Source organism: Cervus elaphus, chromosome 11, assembly GCF_910594005.1.
Source record: "Cervus elaphus chromosome 11, mCerEla1.1, whole genome shotgun sequence".
Lineage (NCBI taxonomy): Eukaryota > Metazoa > Chordata > Mammalia > Artiodactyla > Cervidae > Cervus > Cervus elaphus.
The window spans coordinates 42,427,349-42,449,199 of record NC_057825.1 but is presented as its reverse complement, the minus strand read 5'-3'; the positions used below and the strand labels follow the sequence as shown (position 1 = coordinate 42,449,199).

Sequence of the window (21,851 nt, the reverse complement as noted above, 5' to 3'; positions counted from 1 at the left end):
AGGCTGGTGAATAAGGAGTCGAGGGGCGGGGGAAGAGGGAGCGAGGAAGGCAGTCGCCACCTCAAACCCACGCCGGACCGGGAACCTCCAGCCCACAGCGTGATCCCTTACCCTCGCCAAAGTGGACCTGCTACATTTTCCCAGACAGTTCCCCCGCCCCCGCTAACCCAACACGGCACTCACCCTTCAGCGAAGTCGGCACCGGGTCCAGCTCCGAGACGGGTCGGGGTGGCAGCGAGGGAGGGGACGTCTGGGCTGTGGGCGGGGGGTGTCGGCGCGTCACTCGAGTGCAGGACGGTGAGTTCGAGGGGTGGGAGCGGAGCGGAGCAGGGAAATCAAGTCACTGCCGAAAAGGGACGAGGAGCAACGAGGGGGGTGGAGGGGAAAGCCCCTTCCCCAAAATAAGCCCACCGGCCCCTGCGACCCCCTGCCCCAGGGAGGGAAAATAAAATCCGGGGAAATAAAAAGACTGACAAATAAACCTCTAAAACGATGAGATGCGAGGGTCAGACTTTAATTTAAAGGGGGGAGACTGAGCGAGGGCTGGAGGAGTGACAGAAGTGGCTCTAGGTCTATCCCATGCCTTTGCAGTCCCCAAGCGGAGGAGGAGGCTGGCTGAGGGGAAGTTGCAGCGGCTCCCGAGGAGGAGGCGGAGGAGGCGGAGGAGGAGGTTACACGGTAACAAGTACAGACAGACAGCCATGGATCAGAGGGGAGCTGCGAGCAGGGGCGGCCGCGGCGGAGCGAGCGGCCGCGGCAGCAGCACCGCCTGCTCGGCTAGCTCAAGACATTTAATTGGATTGATGGGTTGTGCAGTGACTCACAGACTTTACAGAGTCGTAAAGCAGTCCCCGCCCAGCTGGACAGGGAGGTGCGGTGGGGACGGCTGGGGAAAGGGGGGCTGTGAAAGAACCGGGAGGGGAGGAGGCGAGTGAGAGGGCGAGGCGTTGGAGGGGGCGGGGAGCGGAGCGGAATCACCCAATGCCGAAGCCCGCCGCTCCGACGGGCGTGGGCGTCGGCCAATGACGGTGCGGCTCGATAGGCGGCAGGCTTCGCCCCTTGCCCAATGAGTCTTCTAAGGACACTGCCGCTAACGGGGCGGGGGGAAGTGGAGTGGGGGGTGGGGAGTAGTGGGTGGACGTTGGGGTAGGGAGGGAGCGGTGGAGGGAAAGATGAGGCACCGGAGACCGGCGGAGTCACTCAGCCCTCCTCGCTCCAGAAGTGCGCCTTCTGCCAATCCGAGGGCCGCCTGGGGGTGATGGACGCAAGCGTGTGCCCAATGAGGAGGAGAAGGTGTCGCTCCGAGCCACAGGGGAAGGAGTGGGCGGGCCAAGGTCCTCCCCTCCCTCCGGCACCCAGGTCCTCCCTCCCGCCCTGTTCAGGTCAGTCACGCAAATAACAGTGTGAGGGCCGGGGCCGTGCGCGGGGGTGGGGCGGCGGAGGGGCCGCGCTACCTACGGCGTGACAGCGATAGGGACTGGCTGTGCTGCCGACTCCGCACCGACCGGAGGAGGCAATGAAGAAGGCTGGCTCCTTACTCAGCCTTCAAGCTGCTGCTGTTGCTGCTCAGCCTCTGCCCGGCGCTGCCTGGGAGCCCCTGCGGCCAAACCCCACTCCCGAGTGGCAGACAGATTTGGAGTGAATCTGATCAAAACTTTGCCTGCCGTCGGTGCAGTGCCCACTCTCGGAGACAGCTTCGTGTGACGTCCTCTGGGGCTGTGCTCTGGGAGCCGAGGGATCTGGACGCCGAGACCGGAGGCATTTCCCTCCTTGCTTGCCTGTGTCCAGGGGGAGTCAGGGTAGGGTGTGGACAGGTTGAAACACCTCCAGGATACATAACATTTCTTTATTGGGTTTCTGGTAAAGGCACTTAACCTGACGTAAGTGAAGCTGTGTGGGCTTTGTGCGTGTATATATCAGCTTCCTCCAGCCCTTCCTCCCGCATGCATTACTCTTTTTCTGCCACTTCTCTGCCCATTCTCCTCACCTTGGACCCTGACACCTTGTACTCACTACTAGATCTCGCTGCTCATTTCCCGGAGCTATGGCTTTTTCTCAGTTTCTTGCCTACTGTCTAGGAATCATTGTACACACCTTAACACTCCATGCACTTGTACTTGAAAGTAACTGGGATCACTAATAAACCTGAACAGAGGTACCCGTAAAAGAAATACACTGGCAAAAATCCACCTTGTTAACCACAAGATGCATTTCTGCAGGTTATTGAAATTTATGACAATTTCTTCTTATTAAAAAAAAAAAAACAAGAAAAGGTGAATCACATATCACATCCCTAGAAAAAAAGATTTTCCAGTCCACTTAGAATACTCAGTATCCATTTTCTTTAGAAAAGTCAACTGGAGAGACCTAGGATTGACTTGTGGTCTTGAAGGGAGCAAGATCATTTTTTCCCCACGATTATCAGAGTAAAACCTACAGTGGTCTGGAATTCAGAGGAGAGGTAGTAAGTGAACAATAAGCCTTAAGGCTTACCCTAGTCATAGGGAGGCTTTCCTTGATTACTGTCATTTGAAGATAGGGACCCTTCCCCTAAACTGTGATTGTGACACTCAACCTGACACCTCTTACCTCTTCTCTTTCTGATTTTAGCCTTATTCCATGATGTCGGCCTGCATCCTGAGTCCACCTAAGAAAATGAACCAACCTGCGGACTTTCTATAGTGCCCAGAATGTGTATGCATTGCCCCTCGGTGTGTTGAAACTTCTTTGCAGTTTGGCAATGCAAGGGCAGCAGCATCCTCATTCAGGGACATAATGATACTCAGGAGGGGGGCCATGTTCCCTTAGCCAGGTCACCCTGTGATGATTGAAACACACTAAATCCCTCCTGTGGGAAGAATCAGCTCCATCTCTAGTGTGGGCTATGCTACTACATTTAAGAATGTGCTAATGATACTTTCAGAAAGCCTATTTCTTATTTCTCTTGCTGTGAGGTCATTTTATGACTCAGGTGAATATAATTGATCGTGGTGTTATCTTATGTACTATGAATGTCACTAAAAACATAGATGATTTGAGTCTCAACTACACTAGAGGATCTTTCAGAGGATCTCCAAATAGCCAGGGTTAGCCTTCTGTGGCAGAAGTTGCTCCCTTGTCAGTTGATACTGGCATGCCTCCAGTCCCCACCATGTGTCATCTTCTAATTCTGTGCTCACCCTATTCCAGTATTTCTTAAATGGTTGTCTTAGACCCACCTAGATTCCTGAGTTTGCTCTCAGACCTGCTGAATCATCATCTCTGTAGGCTGGTCCTGGGCTTCTGCATTTTTAGCAAATATGCCTGTGACGTGAATAAATATTGAAAAATCAAGTGTTTCATTTGAAACCCCCTTTTTATTCCTTTCTTTTGAAAATTTAAGAACTGTTACTTATTTATTCCTTCCTTTTTTCTTTCTCACACATATTTCTTTCCTTTTTTTCCACATATATTCCTTTCTCTTATACATTTTTTCTGTCATTTTTGTGATCACTTACCTTTCTATATTTCTTGTGCACAGGATTGTGTAATACACTGGCAGAGTAATCCCTTAAAAAAAAAATGGGTGAAGTTGGCAAATTCCCTTTCATAAATACCGTAGGTATACTTTATAACTACACCATTTAAAACATATACTAAGTCAAATAGATGTATAAGCTTAAAAATAACACTGTAATTGATGTTATGTATAAATCTCAACATGTGTGAAACTTACTAGTTTATGATTTCGAAGTATACAAAAAGAATTTTTTACATGGAGGAGTCACATTTCAAAATGCAAATTTCAATGTACAAATGATTTGTTATTATCATTTTCTAAACAGTGGAGTGAGACTAATGATGTACTGAGACCTGTTAGGGTTACCAAAAAAAAAAATAAAAAGTGCTATATGAGATTTTTGTTATCTCAAAGAGCTTATATACAACTCACATGGACCAGGAAGCAAAAGTACATCCTTTATTAAAGATGGAGGTTTCAACCCGAGTTTCATTAGCATTCCTACAGATAAAGCCCAAATGAACATTAGCTCACAATCCAAATTACAAAATAAATGAATTAAAAAGTCGTAATCAGCAAGAGGAGGCAGAGGCAGAAAAAAAGAAAAATTAGAATTAGATTCTAAATCTGAAAAAGAACAAGAATAGGCCCATTTTGCTTATGAACATATGTGCAAAAAATTCTAAATATTAGCTAACCAAATCCAACATTCTTACTCCAGAAAAACTAGAAGAAACCTTGAGACTCATTTCCTGGAGAAGGAAATGGCAACCCACTCCAGTATTCCTGCCTGGAAAAGTCCATGGACAGAGGAGCCTGGCGGGCTGCAGTCCATGGGGTTACCTGACTGAGCATGTGTGCACGAGGGTGGAGGGAGATGGGTTGGTAGCAATAAAGTGGTAGAACTGAAAAAAAAAAAAGAAGACTAATTTCCCTCTCTTTAGAATATACCTGTCTAGCTACCTATCTAGCCGTTTATCATGAAAATGTAATAAATCAAGTAGGGTTTATTTCAGAAATTCAAATATGATTTAACATCAGAAAACCTATCCAAATAATTTACCTCAAGAAGGCTAAGAGAGAGAAAGCATTGGAAAATGTGCATCACTTATTAATAATAGAAACTTTCAGAAAAACTAGGAATAGGAAGAAATGTACTTAACGTTATGAAGGACCAAAAATGTACTGCAAAATATTATTAATGGATTAACTTTAACACGTTCCATTTAAGTGTGGGATCAAGACAAGTTTGCCACCGCTGCTCAAATGATATTCAAAGTCCTGGCTGACGAAATAAGATTTGTAATAAAAGGATGAAGAAATTAAATGGAAGAATCAGAAGGAAAGCGATAAAAATTCTGGATTTTTGCAACAATATGATCAACCACATAAAACACCTAATAGAAACAATAAGCTATTAGAAATAATACAAGAAAGCCACAAAGTGACAGACAGCAATTTTTTTCTCTTTCTTCCACAGAACTACTTTTTTATGGGGCACATGGCCAATCAGAATAAAGAGGATGTTTGCTAGCCTCCTTTGTAGCTAAGTGTTGCCACGTTCTAGGCAATGGGTTAAAAGCAGATCTGGTGCACACATTCCTAAAGGGAGAGAGTATGCTTCATCCTCTTTCCTGCTGTCTGAAATGAAGATAGAGTAGCTGGAGCTTCAGCAGTCATCTTAGACCATGAGCTGAGGTTGGATATGGAAACCACACACAGAGGAACAAGAAAGAAGGCACCTTCTGTACTAGCACCAACCCTAAAGCAGCTACCTCCAGACTTCTGGAACTTCTTGAACACACCTCCATCTCATTCGTGCCACTCTTATTTTAGTTTGTGTGTACGCATGTATGTTGTTGCAGACAGCCAAACTTAATCCTAAATGATACAGCAACATTTCCAAATTCAAATCCTTTTGTGAAAACCAGAAGTATTCTTACATACTAGTACTAAAAAATTAAAAATAAGATACTATTTATAATAGCAAGAAAACTCTAAAAGTCTTCGGGGATCAACCTAAGAAAAATGCACAAATGTTTATGAAAAAAAATGTTAATACTGGACTTCCCTGGCAGTCCAGTGGTTTACGACTCTGCCCTTCCACTGCAGGGGATGCAGATTCAATTCCTGGTTGGGAAACTAAGATTCTGCACACCGCATGGTGTGGCCAAAAAAAAAAGACTAAAGAAAAAATGTTAATGCTATTTAAAGACTTCAAAGAAGACCTAAATAGGGGTGTGTATAATGTTTGTGGATAGGATGAAGTAATGTTACTAAGATAATTGGTGTGTATGTGTGTGTGTTTCGTCTCTAAGTTGTGTCTGACTCTTTGCGACCCCATGGACTGTAGTCTGCCAGGCTCCTCTGTCCATGGGATTTCCCAAGCAAGAATACTGGAGTGGGTTGCCATTTCTTTCCCCAGGGCATCTATCTTCTTGACCCAGGGATCAAACCTGTGGCTACTGCTGCATCTCCTGCATTGCAGGCATATTCTTTAACTGCTGAGGCACTGAGGAAGCCCACTAAGATTTTAATGATCTCTAAATGTGTTCGTAAACTCAGTGCAAACCATTCAAACTTGTAACAGGATTTGAAGAATTTAAACATTCTCAAATACATATGGAAGATTAAATTCCATTATAATCTGGTCATTTTTTAAAATGAAAATCAGAAAGGGGAAATTTACCTTCCCAGATAATAAGGCATATTATAAGTCATAGTAGCAGACATGTAAAACAGAGAACCAGAATAGACAACTCAGAAACAACCCATTTACCTATGTGAACTTGGTATGTGATAATGGTAACATCACAAATCTATGAGGAAATCATGTAGAGACAGTCAAATATCACTACAATAATAATACCATATAACAAATAACCCTGAAATATCAGTGACTTATTAAAGCCATTGTTTTTTCTCTTTCACAGGTCTGTATGTGAACTGAGACTCTGCTGATCCCATGTGGTTAAGACTTGATTGGACTCAGCTGGGCTTTGCTCCAGGACACAGGTTAAGTTCAGGTCTTTATCACATGTCTCTTTCTGGCAATGACAGGAGCTCAAGAGGTGAAGTCAAATCACTCAAACACATTTAACACTTCTGCTGCCATCATATCTCCTAATGTTTCATTGGCCAAAGAAGTCACATGGCCAAGTCCACCAAAGTAGTGGAAGGTGCTGCAAAACCACATGGCAAAGAGCATGGGTGTATAATTCTATAACTGGGAGGATGTGAAGGATTGGGAATAATAATCCAACCTAACAGAGAAGTTTTGTTTCATAGATAATGTTGGAAAAATTGGTTCACCATAGAGAAAAATAAAGTTGCATCCATATCTCATACCATTTGCAAATGTAAAATTTCAATGAATAACAAAACCTAAAAATGAAAGGGAAAACTGCAAAGCTAATAGAAATTAAAAGCAGAAGAATTGCTTTGGAATCTTAGAATAGGAAAAGATTTCTTCAAAGACTCTGAAAGCATAAACTATAAAACCAAAAGATTGATGAACTTGACTATATCAAAATTAAAGTTTTCTGGTCGAAAAAGAACATTATAAGACAAGAGAAAGTTGATAGTTTGAGGGATGTTTCCAAACCAACAAGAGATTAATGTCTATAATTTGCTAGGAATTTCTGCAAATCATTGAGAGAAAAAACAAAACAAAACACAGAAAACACAATAGAAAAATAGCCAAAGGATATGAACAGGCAAATTTACAGAAAGGAAGCTTGAGAGACTAACAACTAGATGAATAGATATATTGTACAACATGGGGACTATAGCTAATATTTTATATTAACTATAAATCAAATATAACTTTTAAACATTGTAAATCATGATATTGTACATCAGTAACTTATATAATATTGTATACCAATAATTGTTGTTCAGTCACAAAGTCATGACCAATTCTTTGTGACCCCATGGACTGCAGCAGGCCAGGCCCTCACTATCTCCCAGAGTTTGCCCAAGTTTACATCCATTGAATCAGTGATACTATCCAACCATCTCATCCTCTGCTGCTCTCTTCTCCTTTTGCCAATTTTTTGCCAGTTTACCAACTATATTTCAGTTTAAAGAAGCAGATGAAGAGATATACAATTCCACTTATAATCAGATAAATGCATATTAAAACAAGACACTTCTTTACATCAGTTAAATAGGCAAAAATGTGAAAGTTGGGTAATGCCAAGTGTTGGCTAGGATGGGGGGAATCAGGAATCCTCATGCATTGCTATTGGGTGTTAAGTCCCTGGTATAGTCATTTTGGAGTTATCTGGAAATAGGTAATAAAATGTAGCATGTGGGGACTTCTCTGGTGGTCCAGTGGTTAAGACTTTGCCTTCCAGTGCAGGGTCTGCTGGTTCGATCCCTAGTTGGGGATGTAAGATCCCACATGCCTCCCTGTCCAAAACACCAAAGCATAAAACTGAAGCAATATTGTAACAAATTCAATAAAGACTTTGAAAATGGTCCACATCAAAAGAAAAGAAAAAGTAGCATATGTTTTCCTAATGGCCTAGCAGTTTCACTCCTGGGAATATATACCTTTAAGAAAATCTTGAAACATGTCTATAAAAGGGTACAACTGAGAATAGTCATCACAGCAGCACTTGAATTAGCAGCATATTGTTGGCAAGCTTAGTATGTATTGTATTGTATGTATGCAATACAGAGAGAAAATAAAATGTAGCAGATACTATGGAATAACATGCAGCTGCTAAAAGTAATACACTAAATGTATGTCTTACAACATGGATAAATCTTTAAAATGTTTTATACTGAAAAAGGATAAGAAACAAGAAAACAGTGTAAGCCCCAGGCCTTGGGATGTCTTTCACTTAAGGGTACATCAGTGTTTTTCATTTCTGCTCTTAGCTGGGGCACTTTGAAGGAAGGATAAGAAGGTGCTGTTGTGATTCACTTTTAACTCAAATATTTCCTTCTAGTTTTCACATGAGGTTGTTGCAGGTTTTCATGCAGGTTCCTCCCCCTTACCCCCTAAGTTTGGAGATAGAATGGTAATTTTTCAAAAAGATTTAAGGGTTTTCTAATCTAAAGACAGGGGGAATGGATGTGATGGCTCTTGAAGTTTCTTCCAGCCCCATCAGGTTTAGAATCTCCCCCATGCAGACATGTGGGAAACACAATTGATTCCCACAAAGGTACACTGAGAACAGCCACTGCTTGGGTTATACTGCCTTAAAAGCTTGTCTCTGCCCTAAACCTTCCTTAATGGCTCATTACTAGCATATGAAATTCTGATGCTTAGTAATGCTACACTATGATTTCATGGCCCTCAAAGTCCAAGAATTTGCAAGAGCCCAGGTGGGGAGCGCCACAGGGCGGCAGCCCACACACTTCCAGGAGGACTAAAAAACAGGTGCAGGCTTCTCTCTGACTGGCTTTGGGTCCCCAGTTTCTGCAGAAGCTAGGATGTGATCTTGCAAAGATGACTTTTTTGAGATCAAATATCTTACGACTCTCATTTAGGGTCTGTAACACTCATCACCAGGTCCCAGGATTGGGACATTGTGAGCTCACGTGTATTACGTAACCCTAAAAAGAGCTAATGATTTATCCATCAGTAGCTTCTGTAACTCCTGGGAGCTGTGTAATCCAATCATCCCATATTTGTTCAACCATTACTAACAGAGTTCTAGGGAGTTTTGGGAGATGAATTAGGAAAAGATTGAACCCAGATTATAGAACCTAACATGCCTGATTAGGAGTTTCAATTTGTAGATTAAAGCAAGAGAGCCTTTGAAGTTGTTTGAGAAAGGTCTGATGTAAAAAGACTGTTTTAAATTTAAGTGAGAAAATGTTTATTGAGAAAATGGACAGTTATTAAGTCCCTATTATAGGAAAGCTCCATGGTAAGCACTACTGTGAAAGTGCTACACTGAATATGCCAGCAAATCTGGAAAACTCAGCAGTGGCCACAGGACTGGAAAAGGTCAGTTTTCATTCCAATCCCAAAGAGAGGCAATGCCAAAGAATGCTCAAACTACCGCACAATTGCACTCATCTCACATGCTAGCAAAGTAATGCTCAAAATTCTCCAAGCCAGGCTTCAACAGTACGTGAACTGTGAACTTCCAGATGTTCGAGACTAGATTTAGGAAAAGGCAGAGGAACCAGAGATCAGATTGCCAACATCTGTTGGATCATCGAAAAAGCAAGAAAGTTCCAGAAAAACATCTACTTCTGCTTTATTGACTAGGCCAAAACCTTTGACTGTGTGGACTACAACAAATTCTGGAAAATTCTGAAAGAGATGGGAATACCAGACCACCTGACCTGCCTCTTGAGAAATCTGTATGCAGGTCAGGAAGCAACAGTTAGAACTGGACATGGAACAACAGACTGGTTCCAAATAGGAAAAGGAGTATGTCAAGGCTGTATTGTCACCCTGCTTATTTAACTTATGTGCAGAGTACATCATGAGAAATGCTGGACTGGAGGAAGCACAAGCTGGAATCAAGATTGCTGGGAGAAATATCAATAACCTCAGATATGCAGATGACACCACCGTTATGGCAGAAAGTAAAGAAGAACTAAAGAGCCTCTTGTTGAAAGTAAAACAGGAGAGTGAAGAAGTTGGCTTAAAGCTCAACATTCAGAAAACTAAAATCATGGCATCTGGTCCCATCATCTCATGGGAAATAGATGGGGAAACAGTGGAAACAGTGACAGACTTTATTTTCTTGGGTTCCAAAATCACTGCAGATGTGATGGCAGCCATGAAATTAAGATGCTTGCTCCTTGGAAGAAAAGTTATGACCAACCTAGACAGCATATTAAAAAGCAGAAACATTACTTTGCCAACAAAGGTCTGTCTAGTCAAAGCTGTGGTTTTTCCAGTAGTCATGTATGGATGTAAGAGTTGGACTATAAAGAAAGCTGAGCGCCAAAGAATTGATGCTTTTGAACTGTGTTGTTGGAGAAGACTCTTGAGAGTTCCTTGGACTGCAAGGAGATCCAAACAGTCCATCCTAAAGGATATCAGTCCTGAATATTCATTGGAAGGACTGATGTTGAAGCTGAAACTCCAATACTTTGTCCACCTGATGTGAAAAACGGACTCATTTGAAAAGACCCTGATGCTGGGAAAAATTGAAGGCAGGAGGAGAAGGGGACAACAGAGGATGAGATGATTGGATGGCATCACTGACTCAATGGACATGAGTTTGAGTAAACTCTGGGATTTGGTGACAGACAGGGAAGCCTGGTGTGCTGCAGTCCATGGGGTCGCAAAGTGTCGGACATGACTGAGCGACTGAACTGAACTGAAGCACAAGAGGAAGAAGGTCCTTGCCTTTAAGGAATTTCTGCTCGCTAGGTGTTCTGTTTTTGTTTTTAACATGGGTGGGGCACTATTCTGAGATTTTAACCAGTGTGATTTTCCTATGCTTTCTCTACCCCAGCCTGTTCCCTCAGGGTATGGATATTACAAGGCAGAGATTTAGAAAGAAGAGTCAACTCTTGACTTCTAGGTCTTGAAATGGGCTTTAGGAAGTCATGGCAGAGACAAGAGTTTTAGAGAAAAGGCCTGGGATTTCATGAGCTGCAAGGCAACATAAACTATAGGTTTGCAATTATAATTTGCGGCGGGGGGGTAGAGGGGGGTGTTGGCCCAAAAGGTACTGTTAATGGTTCTCCCACAGTGTCTCTCAACTTGCCATGTTTAAAAAAATATTGTTGTTTAATGATATTCTAAATAAACAAAGGGACTTCCCTCGTGGCTCAGTGGTAAAGAACCTGCTTGCTGATACAGAAGACACAGGTTTGATGCCTGTGGAAGGTTCCCTGGAGAAGGAAATGGCAACCCACTCTAGTATTTTTGCCTGGAAATCCCATGGACAGAGGAGTCTGGCAGGCTACAGTCTATGGGGTCCCAAAGAGTCGGACACAACTTAGTGACTAAACAAAACAAAAATTGAAAATATTAGCCTGAATTTCATTGTTTATTTTTATATTGTAAAATATCCACTTTAAATGCAAAAATAAGAGCATTCAACTTATAAGCAGAATCATTAAAAAGATCTAATTCATATTTTGTAGATTGTAGGTGCTTATGTATTTCATTCTTACCAGAACAATGGAAACTACTGCACAAAACCAATTCAGTTGTTTTTAATTTCACTTTTTGACATGTGCTCACTCCACCAACCCTCTACTTTCAACTTTCTGATGAGTAAGGAAGGACTAAAAGGAAAAGGAACTATGGAGTGCCCTATATTTCCCTTTCCTTCTATGTCTTCATTTTCAGGATATAAGATTCCTTGACTGTTCATGTCTTTAGAATACTATGGCCCCTTTTCTAGCTTCAGAACAAGTCCTGGTTTGAATGGAAGGCATGACCTCTCAGGGCTGTCAGCGCCCCTACTTAATCAAAGATGAAACACTCTTAAATCTTGCCGAACTCACAAACACTTGGGACAACCAGAATTCTGTGCTCATGTGGCAATAGGAACAGCAAACATACAATGCATGAATATGCCCTCTGCTCCACTGTCTCACCCAATTTCACATAAAAACATAGGTTCAAAAATAAAATCAAGACAGCATAGCAGCAGAAAGCCCTTCTGAGTGCAGGCTCCTGTGTGATTGCAAAGGTGGCACATGATGCTGGCACTGTTTTCAAGAATGGTTGAAGGGCCCGGTTGCCTCACTCAGAGGAAATAATGATGTGCTGGCCTGAGGGTGGGAAAGAAAGGCTGTGGCTTTGAGTACGAGTGTCGTTGAGAAAGGGTCTCCGTGTTCTGCTCTTGTACCCCACACGCCCACCTCTTCACCAGGCCAGACCTCAGAAACCAGTGGGAGAAGATAAAAGCAGGGAAGACCTGAACCTTGCATCCAAAGCTTCCACTGACAAGTTGGGGAATAGGAAAAAAATCACAAAGAAAAAAAAATAAGCTATTCATCATCCTACCATCCAGAGAGGGTCATTGTTAAGATTTTGTGTGATTTGTAATCTATGCATGCAAGAATGCTAAGTCACTTCAGTCGTGTCCGACTCTGTGTGACCCCATGGACAGCAGCCCACCAGGCTCCCCTGTCCGTGGGATTCTCCAGGCAAGAATACTGGAGTGGGTTGCCATTTCTGTCTCCATTGTAATCTATAGTCATACAAAATTTTTTTTTCATGCAAAATTTTAAAGGTAAACATTTCTCAGGCCACTTGAATACACTGCTGGAAAATCGTTTTAAATATAACTTCCCATTTGAAGGTGAGGATTTGGTGGTGGTTTGCACAGTGAATTCTGGAGGGAAGAGTCTGTCAACAGAGAGCCTGGTCAGGAGATAAATGCAAGAATCCCAGAGGGGATCTGGGCTGGAGATCTGCGAAGAGGAGAGAAAAGAGGGGACTAGATGAGGCTCAAAAATAGAATGAAGAGCAAAAAAAAAAAAAAAAAAAAATCCAAGTTGTCAAAGATTCCATCTATTTCTAGTTCAAAGGCAGATAAAATAAAATACTATGTTATTCAGGAATACATACATAACCATTACAGCTGTAAAGCAAAACAAAATTCAGAAAGGTAGTTCCCAAGAGAAGCCAGGGAGGCAGTTACGTTCAGAAATGGGCACACAGGCACTTCCTAAGGGGCTGGTAATAGCCTGTTTCTTAAGCTGGGTTGGTAGACATATGAGTGGCCAATTTTTTAATTTTTGTAAAAATACCCTTTCGTTTTATACAGGCACACCTCAGAGACAAATGCTTTGGAGTTTTTAACTGATTTTAAGAAAAGCCCCAAATAAATTTGAGACTGTTTGCAAGTTTGGTTCCAGACCAGTGCTCAGTCGCTTTAGTCGTGTCCTGACTCTTTGTGACCCCATGGACTGTAGTCCACTAGGGTCAGGTCCATGGGGTTCTCCAGGCAAGAATACTGGACTGGGTTGCCATGCTCTCCTCCAGGGGATCTGCCTGACCCAGAATCGAGCCTGTGTCTCCTGCATCTCTTCCACATTACAGGCGGAATCTTTAACTCCTGACCAGTGCAATAAAGCAAATATCAAAATAAAATGAGTCATGAATTTTTTGGTTTCTCAGTGCACATAAAGGTTATGTTTACATTTCTCTGTAGTCTATTAAGTGTGCAATAGCATTATGTCTAAAAAAAAATGTACATACCTTAGTTTAAAAATACTATATTGCTTAAAAAAAAAATGCTAACCATCACCTGCACCTTCAGAGAGTCATAATCACTTTCCTGGTTTCCTAGTAGAGAGATTTGCCTCTTGTTGATGACTGCTGGCTGATGAGGGTTGGGGCAGCTGTGGTAATTTATTAAAATGAGACAACAATGAAGTTTGCCGCATTGATTGAGTCTTCCTATCACAAAAAATTTCTCTGTAGCATGCGATTCTGTTTGATAATATTTTACCCAGAGGATAACTCTTTCAAATTGGACTCAATCCTATAAAACCCTGTGACTGCTCTATCAACTAAGTTTATGTAATATTCTAAATCCCGTTTTTGTAATTTCAACAATCTTCACAGAATCTTTACCAGGAGTAGATTCCATCTCAAGAAACCACTTTCTTTGCTCATCTATAAGAAGCAATTCCTCATCTGTCAAAGTTTTATCATGAGATTACAGTTTAGTCACATCTTCAGGCTGCACTTTTAACTCTAGTTCTCCCGGTATTTCTATGACTTCTGCAGTTACTTTCTCAACTGAAGTCTTGAACCCTCAAAGTCATTCATGAGGGTTGGAATCAACTTCTTCCAAACTCCGGGTAATGTTGATATTTTGATCTCTTCCCGTGAATCACGAATGTTCTTAATAGAATACACAATGGTAAATCCTTTTCAGAAGGTTTTCGACTGATTTTGCCTGGATTCATGAGAGAAATCACTATCTATGGCAGCTAGAGCATGATGAAATCTATTTCTTCAATAATAAGACTTGAAAGTAGAAACTATTTCTTGATTCATGGGCTACAGAATGAATGTTGTGTTAGCAGACATGAAAACAACATTAATCTCATTGTACATCTCCATCCCAACTATTGGGTAACCAGGTGCATTGTCAAGGAGCTGAAAGGAATCTTTCTTCCTGAGCACTACGTCTTAACAGTAGGCTTAAAATGTTCAGAAGACTAGGTACTAAAGAGATGAGCTAAAACCTAGGCTTTATTTTTCCATTTATAGAGCACAGGCAGAGTAGGTTTAGAATAATTCTTAAGGGCTCTGGGATTTCTGGAATGGTAAGTTAGTGTTAACTTTGACTTCAAGTTACCAACTGCATTAGCCCTTAACAAGAGAGTCAGCTTGTCTTTTGAAGCTTTGAAACCAGGCATTGACTTCTCCTCTCTAGCTATGAAAGCTCTAAATGATATCTTCTTCCAATAGAAGGCTGTTTCATCCACATTAAAAATCTGTTGTTTAGTGTAGCCACCTTCATTATTTATCTTAGCTGGATATTCTGAATAACTTGCTGAAGTTTCTATGTCAGCACTTACTGCTTCGTCCTCCACTTCAATGTTCTGGAGATGGCTTCTTTCCTTAAACCTCATGAACCAACCTCTAACAGCTTCAGATTTTTCTTCTGCAGCTTCCTCGCCTCTCTCAGCTTTCACTGAATTGAAGAGAGAGCGTTAGGGCCTTGCTCTGGATTAGGCTTTGGCTTAAGGGCATGTTGTGGCTCCTTTGATCTTCTCTCCAGGCTAAAATTTTCTCCATGCCAGCAGTAAGGCTGTTTTGTTTTCTTATCGTTGTGTGTTCACTGGAGTCGCACTTCTAATTTCCTTCAAAAAGTTTTCCTTTGCATTTACAACTTGGCTTAGCTTTTAGCCTATCACAGCTTTTGACATATCTTCCTCACTAAACTTAATCATTTCTAACTTTTGATTTAAAGTGAGAAACATGCGACTCTTCCATCACTAGAACATGTAGAGGCCAATGTAGGGTCATTAATTGGTCTAATTTCAGCATCGGTGTGCCTCAGAGAATAGGAGGGCCCAAGGAGAGGGAGACAGAAGAGTGAAGCAGACACCACAATATTTATCAATTGTTTGCTGTCTTATATGGTTGTTGTTTGTGGTCCCCCAAAACAATGGTAACATCAAAGATCACTGATCACAGATCACCATAACAAACAGGTAAGGAAAAAGTTTGAAATTTTCCAAAAATTACCAAAATGTCACACAAAGACACAAAATGAGCAAATGCTGTTGGAAAGAATGGCACCAATAAACTTGATCAATATAGGGTTGCCATAAACCTTGAATTTGCAAAAAACACATCTGTGAAGGGCAATACCTTGAAGTGTAATAAAAACAAGGTATGCCTTATATTCTTTTGTATGCATGATTTAATCTAAGCCAATATATCTTAGGCTAATGCCAAAAGATAAGGTTTTCCACAACCTCTCACTCTTCTGTAACTCGAGGCTTTGCCAGAGAGGTCACACAAGCTGGGGCTCTTCCCCCAAAACACTCCCACCTTTTTGACATCTTCACTATCCACATAAGGTGCTCTGGTTCTTAAATAACTGACTGGAGTATATTTATCAGAGAGTGTCCTTTCTGAGCTGAGACCAGCAGCAATGCAAATGTCCACCAGAATATGGACACACAGACACATGAATACACGCAGGTCTAATCACGCGTGGCTAGGAGCCAGAAGAGCTTTCTGCTCTTCAAGTGTGTGCACACAGCATGGTTAGTTAGCGATTATCCAGCATGGCTAGCCAGCATGGTTAGCTCTGAAGTAGCCACCCCAACCAAATCTAGGATGTGAAGGGGAGTGGTTGTCACTATTGTTGTTTAGTAGCTAAGTCATGTGTAACTCTTTGCGACCCCTTGGACCATAGCCCACCAGACTCTTCTGTCCATGAGATTTCCCAGGCAAGAATACTGGAATGGGTTGCCATCTTTTTCTGTAGGGGACTTTCCTGACCCAGGGGTAGAACCTGCCTCTCCTGCATTGGCAGGTGGATTCTTTACCACTGAGCCACCAGCGAAGCCATGAGGAGGAGGAATATCTGCCAAGTGTCTCACAGGGTCCACTTCAGGTTATGGAAGACAGTTACATGGCAATTGGGTCGATAAGCTACATGGGTCGACATACTTTCAGCAGGTTCACAGACAAGCATTTTTTATTCTAGTGTGATATACATATTTTATCCTAATATTATATGCATATTACATATGTCACTGACACCTAAAATCCATGGTTATTGCTTTGAACAAAGCTTAGCTAAAGTAGAGAGCAAAGCCAGCTTGAATTAACGATTTAAAAACTCTCTTGTTGTTATTCAGTCACTCAGTCATGTCCGACTCTTTGTGACCCCATGGACAGCAGCATGCCAGCACCCTAACTGGTGCCTAGAGATAGAACAAATCATGAACGCGGTTCACTATGGTGGTATCTGTAGGTGGGAAACATTGCGTGGGGACTTGGCAGCTCTTAAGAATTGTGGAATATGGGCAGCCCTTATCTTATGACCGCAAACACAACTTGTGACCCAGGAGATTACAATAAACCTCTCCTCATTCCAATAATAATTCTATGTTGAGCCCCCTTCCTCTGCCAGACTCTTGCAAAGTGCCCTACGTGCATTAGTTCTTATATTAAGTAATAGTTCTGCTTGTTCAAAGATATCTCTCCTCCTAATCTCCATCATCATTCTCATCACAAGGCTTTGGTGCTGGTTCCTCTGAAGAAAACCATCCTGGCAAAGTCCTGTACCCAGTCCTGTTATGTTGAAGGGTAACGGCACAAACCTACATGAACTTATACCTGCAATATGATTTTGCAATAGGTAAGGGTATCAAGTCAACACTTTGTACACCTTAAACGTACACAATATTATATGCAAATTATATCTCAGTGAAGCTGGAAGGGGGAAAAAAGAAATATCTACAATGGAATTGAAAACATAAACCATTTATCTCATGTCTGGTATAACTTTTTAGTGCACACCTCTCATCTACCCTGATGTTCTGTTTTTTTCACTTTTTAAACAGAAGCAGAAACACTCTGTGCACCGTTATCCCACTGGAATAGTTTGAAACCTAACCACTTGATCTCTAGCACAAAAAGTCATTGTAGGAAATACGACTTCTGATAAACAGTCCCTTGCATTAAGTGACAGTCTAATGCAAAATAAAATAGATGAGTTATAAAAAAAAAATCTTTAATTATTTTATAATAGATACTCAATAGACCATTAACTTTGCCATTACTCCCATTCATAACATGCCACAAGAATAGAGAAAAATATATATCAATAACTGAGAACCTTCTTTTAAAGTGCTGGCAATAGCATACTAGCAACCTCTGGGTAAAGCATTTCTATGATGACTCACAGATCAGGTAGAGCTAGGATAAAAGAGTGCTGAGGATAAAAGTTTAGCTTAGTTTAGTTTAATTTAGTATTGTTTCATCACAGTAAACTTCTCTAAAATGATAATAATCCTAAATGTAAAACTTCTACAAATTAAAGACAGACCTATCATATGTGGGTAAATTTAGAAATGAATTTAAATGTAATTTTAGACTAAAAACCTGCAAATTGATGATACATCCATATGGAACAAAATTCAAAGATACAAAAGGATAGATAATAGAAAATGTTTGTCTCCCATTCTAGCCTCTCAGTTACCTCACAGGAGGCAAACATTGCTACCAGTTTCATAAATATTTCCATGTAAATATACATTTGATATTTATAAAATGAACATAGCATTATATTTATTTTTGTAATGTAATTGATGATATTTTATACTGTTTCTGCACCTTTCTTTTTTCACTTAACAGTGTGTCGGCACAAAAAGAGGTTGCTTTAATCTTCTTCAAGCCTATGGAATATGGATGTATATGGATATATCATAATTATAGGACATTTGTACTGTGTCTAACTTTTTGTTAGTGCAAACACTGCAACAAACCAATGACTTCACATGTGTGTACTGCATCTGCAGCATATATTCCCAGGAGTGGAATTGCTGGGTCCAAGGGCAAATATTAATATGTTTAAAAATGTGATGGCTGTTGCCAAATTGTCTTTCACAGGGTGACCTACTATCAAATGGATATTTCATAAAGCACTAACGGCAGCAGGAGCAGCAACAACTACTATTGTGGTTGCTCTTAAACTTTATTAAATGACTCTACAGTAATAGCATATGATTTTTGTATAGCAAAATCAAGTTATAATACAGTTGGCCCTTGAACAAGGTTTGAACTGTGTGCGTGTGTGCAAAGTTGCTTCAGTCATGTCCAACTTTTTGTGACCCTATGACCATAGCCGGCCAGGCTCCTCTGTCCATGGGATTTTCCAGGCAAGAATTCTGGGGTGGGTTGCCATTTCCTTCTCCAGGGATCTTCCCAACTCAGGGATAAAACTGGTGTCTCCTGAATCACAAGCAGATTCTTTACCACTGAGCCACCATGGAAGCCCTGAGGATATGAAGGGCCCACTCTAAATTATACTGGGATCTTTGACTGCACAGGGCATAGGAAGGTCAGTGTTCCAACCTCCTTGCTTTGTTCAATGGTCAACTATACTGCTTTTACATACAGATACCCCTTACTTTATACACTAGGGGTTAGCAGGAATGGACACTGGGTATTCTGCTTGCATTCTGCGGTCTTAGAATTGCCTGCATGGTAAGCAATCTGTGGTTTAGCTAGGCTTTTAAAAATGGACCTATAGAGAGTTTAGAGGATTTTTAGAGCAGTGAAAAGACTTTGTATTATAAAGATGAATATTTGTCATTATACAGTTGTCCAAACCCATAGAATGCACAAGGCCAAGAATAGAACCTTAAGGTGGACTTAAGATGGACTTTGGGTGGCTGATTTGTAAAGGTAGGCTCATCCTTGGTAAAAAATGTATAATTCTGGTGAGTGATAATGATGATGGGAGAGGCTATGCTTGGGTAGGGACACAGGCTATATGGCAAATCTATGTACATTGCTCTCAATTTTGTGGCTCTAAAAAAGCCTTTCAAAAAGGCATATAAAATGCCTATATTTACATATGTATATCTTTTTTATTAATAAATGTAAAGGGCAGTATTTCTTTGGTTGACTCTAGAGTTTAGAAAGTGAAACTGAATAGAAACCAAGATGAAAGATAATGATCAGGCTTCCTTTTAAGTGTTGACTGCAGCACAAACAACCAAATTATGAGAAATAAATTACAGTTTTAAAAATCCCCTGTTTTAATTACTGCAAATGTTACTATGACTAGGTAAGAATTATTTTTAATCAACTATAATTACATGGATGGTGTACATCTAAGAGCATAAAGTCAGTATCCAAAAGTGCCAATTAAAAAAAACAACAACCAGAACCCTAAGACAAACTTTACTTTTGTTTGAAAAGTGCGATATTTTCCCTCTATATACGTCCCCTCCCAAATAAATTTTATGGTTAGAATTACTAGTTTTTAGTAAATACAGAAAGCCAGCTAGAAACATCCTTTCTCTGAATTCAGTGGGTTTGTGCCTTACCCAGTTTGAGCAAATTCTTGGTGAATATTTCATGAACTCACAAGAGACGAATTTATTTGACATGTTTAGGAGACATGTAAAATAAAGTCACCTAGGTTATAAAGCTTCAGAAATTCCCTGTGCCAGAGAGAGCTCCCTAGACCTGCAATTAATAGTTGGAATTATAAAGGAATGCGCAAAATGGAATTCTTCTTTATCACTGCGTATTAGGAGCTTCCATTCTAGGTAGGATTTTTCGTCCTTTCCTTCACGACGGAGGGAAGGAGAGCTAGGTCTGCGGTTGGAGGAGTGTCTATAAATAGAAGGTGAAGTGTTCTAATACCGGAGGGTGCGTCACAGCGTCCCTCCCCCGAGCTGCGAGCGGCCAAGCGGCCGCGGGAGCCACTGCGCGGCACCGAGACGCCCGCCCGGCTTCCCGCTCCCAGCCAGTCCGGCTGTCACCCAGGAGCGGGGGACCTGCGGGACAGGAACGGGCCCGGGGAGGCGCGAGGCGGCCCCCGCATCCCCCCGGCCCCCCGCCTCAGGTGGCATCGGACGGACCCACTCCCGGGTGCACGACCCCAGGACCCAGGCTCCCCTGCCCAGGTGGCCGCCTCACGCCGCCGCCGCCCTCTTCCCACCGGTGCCTCCCTTCTCCCCGCGGGCGAAGGGAGAACAATAACCCGGAGCGCGCCGGGGAAGCGGAGACTCCCTGGCGCACAGACAATGCGAGGGGAGTTCCGAGGGGGCGGCCCCGGCGCGCTGCGCGTTCCCGCGGGGCTCCGGGAGCTGGGGGAGCGGGACCGCGGCCACTGGCCGGCCTCCCAGGCACTGTCGGAGGCCACGTGGAGGGTATTTAGGTCTGTTGAAATGTAAAATTTCAGTGTCTGTTCAAGGCTAGGGAGAATTTCCTCTAGACAGAAGCTCGTCCGGCGGTTAAAATACACACAGATAGTGTGTGCTTTGGGTCCTTCTCTATTTCGGGTTTGAATCTCAAAAGTCACTTGTGGAATTTCCATAGGCCTATCTTTTTGTAAACAGATCGCTATGGGATTCCCCACCAAGTCCCTGGTTCTTACTCTGCCAGTTCTTCCAGCTTGACCCGGTCTAGATCTTGAGATTTCAATCTGCCTCTCTCTTGATTCTTCTCTCCCTCCCCGCCCCCCTTCCCTCTTCCACAACAAACAGTTTTGTTTCCTTTGCACCTTTTTCTTGAAAGTGTGTGTGTGTGTGTGTGTGTGTGTGTGTGTGTGTGTGTGTGTGTGTGTGTGTGTGTGTGTGTGTGTGTGTGTGTGTGTGTGTGTGTGTGTGTGTGTGTCCTGCAGTTCCTTCCCGCTTCTGATTGGCTCCTCCACTGGGTTTCCCTGTCCTTTTCTGTTGATTTTATTTCAATCTTTCTCATAATCTGCTCCCTTCAGTTCTTTCTTTTGTTTTTCTTTCACAGGTTGCACAAGTTTTGTTTTGTTTTGTTTTTCCTCTTCCCATTGCCTTAAGTTCTATCCCTTTAAGGACTCAAGGGTTCCTGGAAAAAACCAAGAGAATTTCATGGCATTTTATCTGGGAAATGTATTATATAGTTCCACTTTCAGAGAGCCTGGACTAGCTGGGATTTTTCTACTTATATATAGGTCAAGCCGTCTTAGCTGAAGGAATCACAAACTTCTGTAATGTCTTGGGTGCTGGGCTGCTTGCTTACAATAAAAAGGCATGCAGGGAAAGCCTGGGGGGGGGGGGGGTGAGGTATTTTCAAATATGACTTCCATACAAAGATACATGCACACACATTCTAAAGCAAAATTTTGATCATTACAGTATTCAAAAGGACACTGACATCTTTCATTCATCCATCGTGTCATCTCTTTGGTCATCTTTTTGCTCTTGTTCCTATCTGTGG

General features: G+C 42.1%; 1 protein-coding gene and 1 long non-coding RNA gene across 4 annotated transcripts in view; one reads left to right on the top strand and one right to left on the bottom strand.

Moving 5' to 3' along the window:
• Window positions 1-881, bottom strand: part of SERTAD2 (SERTA domain containing 2) — a 112,599-nt gene extending 111,718 nt beyond the window's left edge. Inside the window, exon 1 of the mRNA XM_043917655.1 lies at window positions 184-881. The gene's annotated coding sequence lies outside the window, so the exon portion shown is untranslated. The remainder of the gene's footprint in view (window positions 1-183) is intronic.
• Window positions 612-7,344, top strand: LOC122703397. Of its 3 annotated transcripts, none has more exons than XR_006343477.1 (3): window positions 612-678; window positions 1,220-1,382; window positions 2,611-3,333. It is a non-coding gene; the product is annotated as an uncharacterized LOC122703397 (long non-coding RNA). The 3 variants fall into 3 exon arrangements; XR_006343476.1 differs by lacking the exon at window positions 612-678 and adding an exon at window positions 6,433-7,344 and having other exon boundaries at window positions 1,111-1,382; window positions 2,611-2,711; XR_006343475.1 differs by lacking the exon at window positions 612-678 and having other exon boundaries at window positions 1,110-1,382.
• Window positions 7,345-21,851: the final 14,507 nt, after the last annotated feature.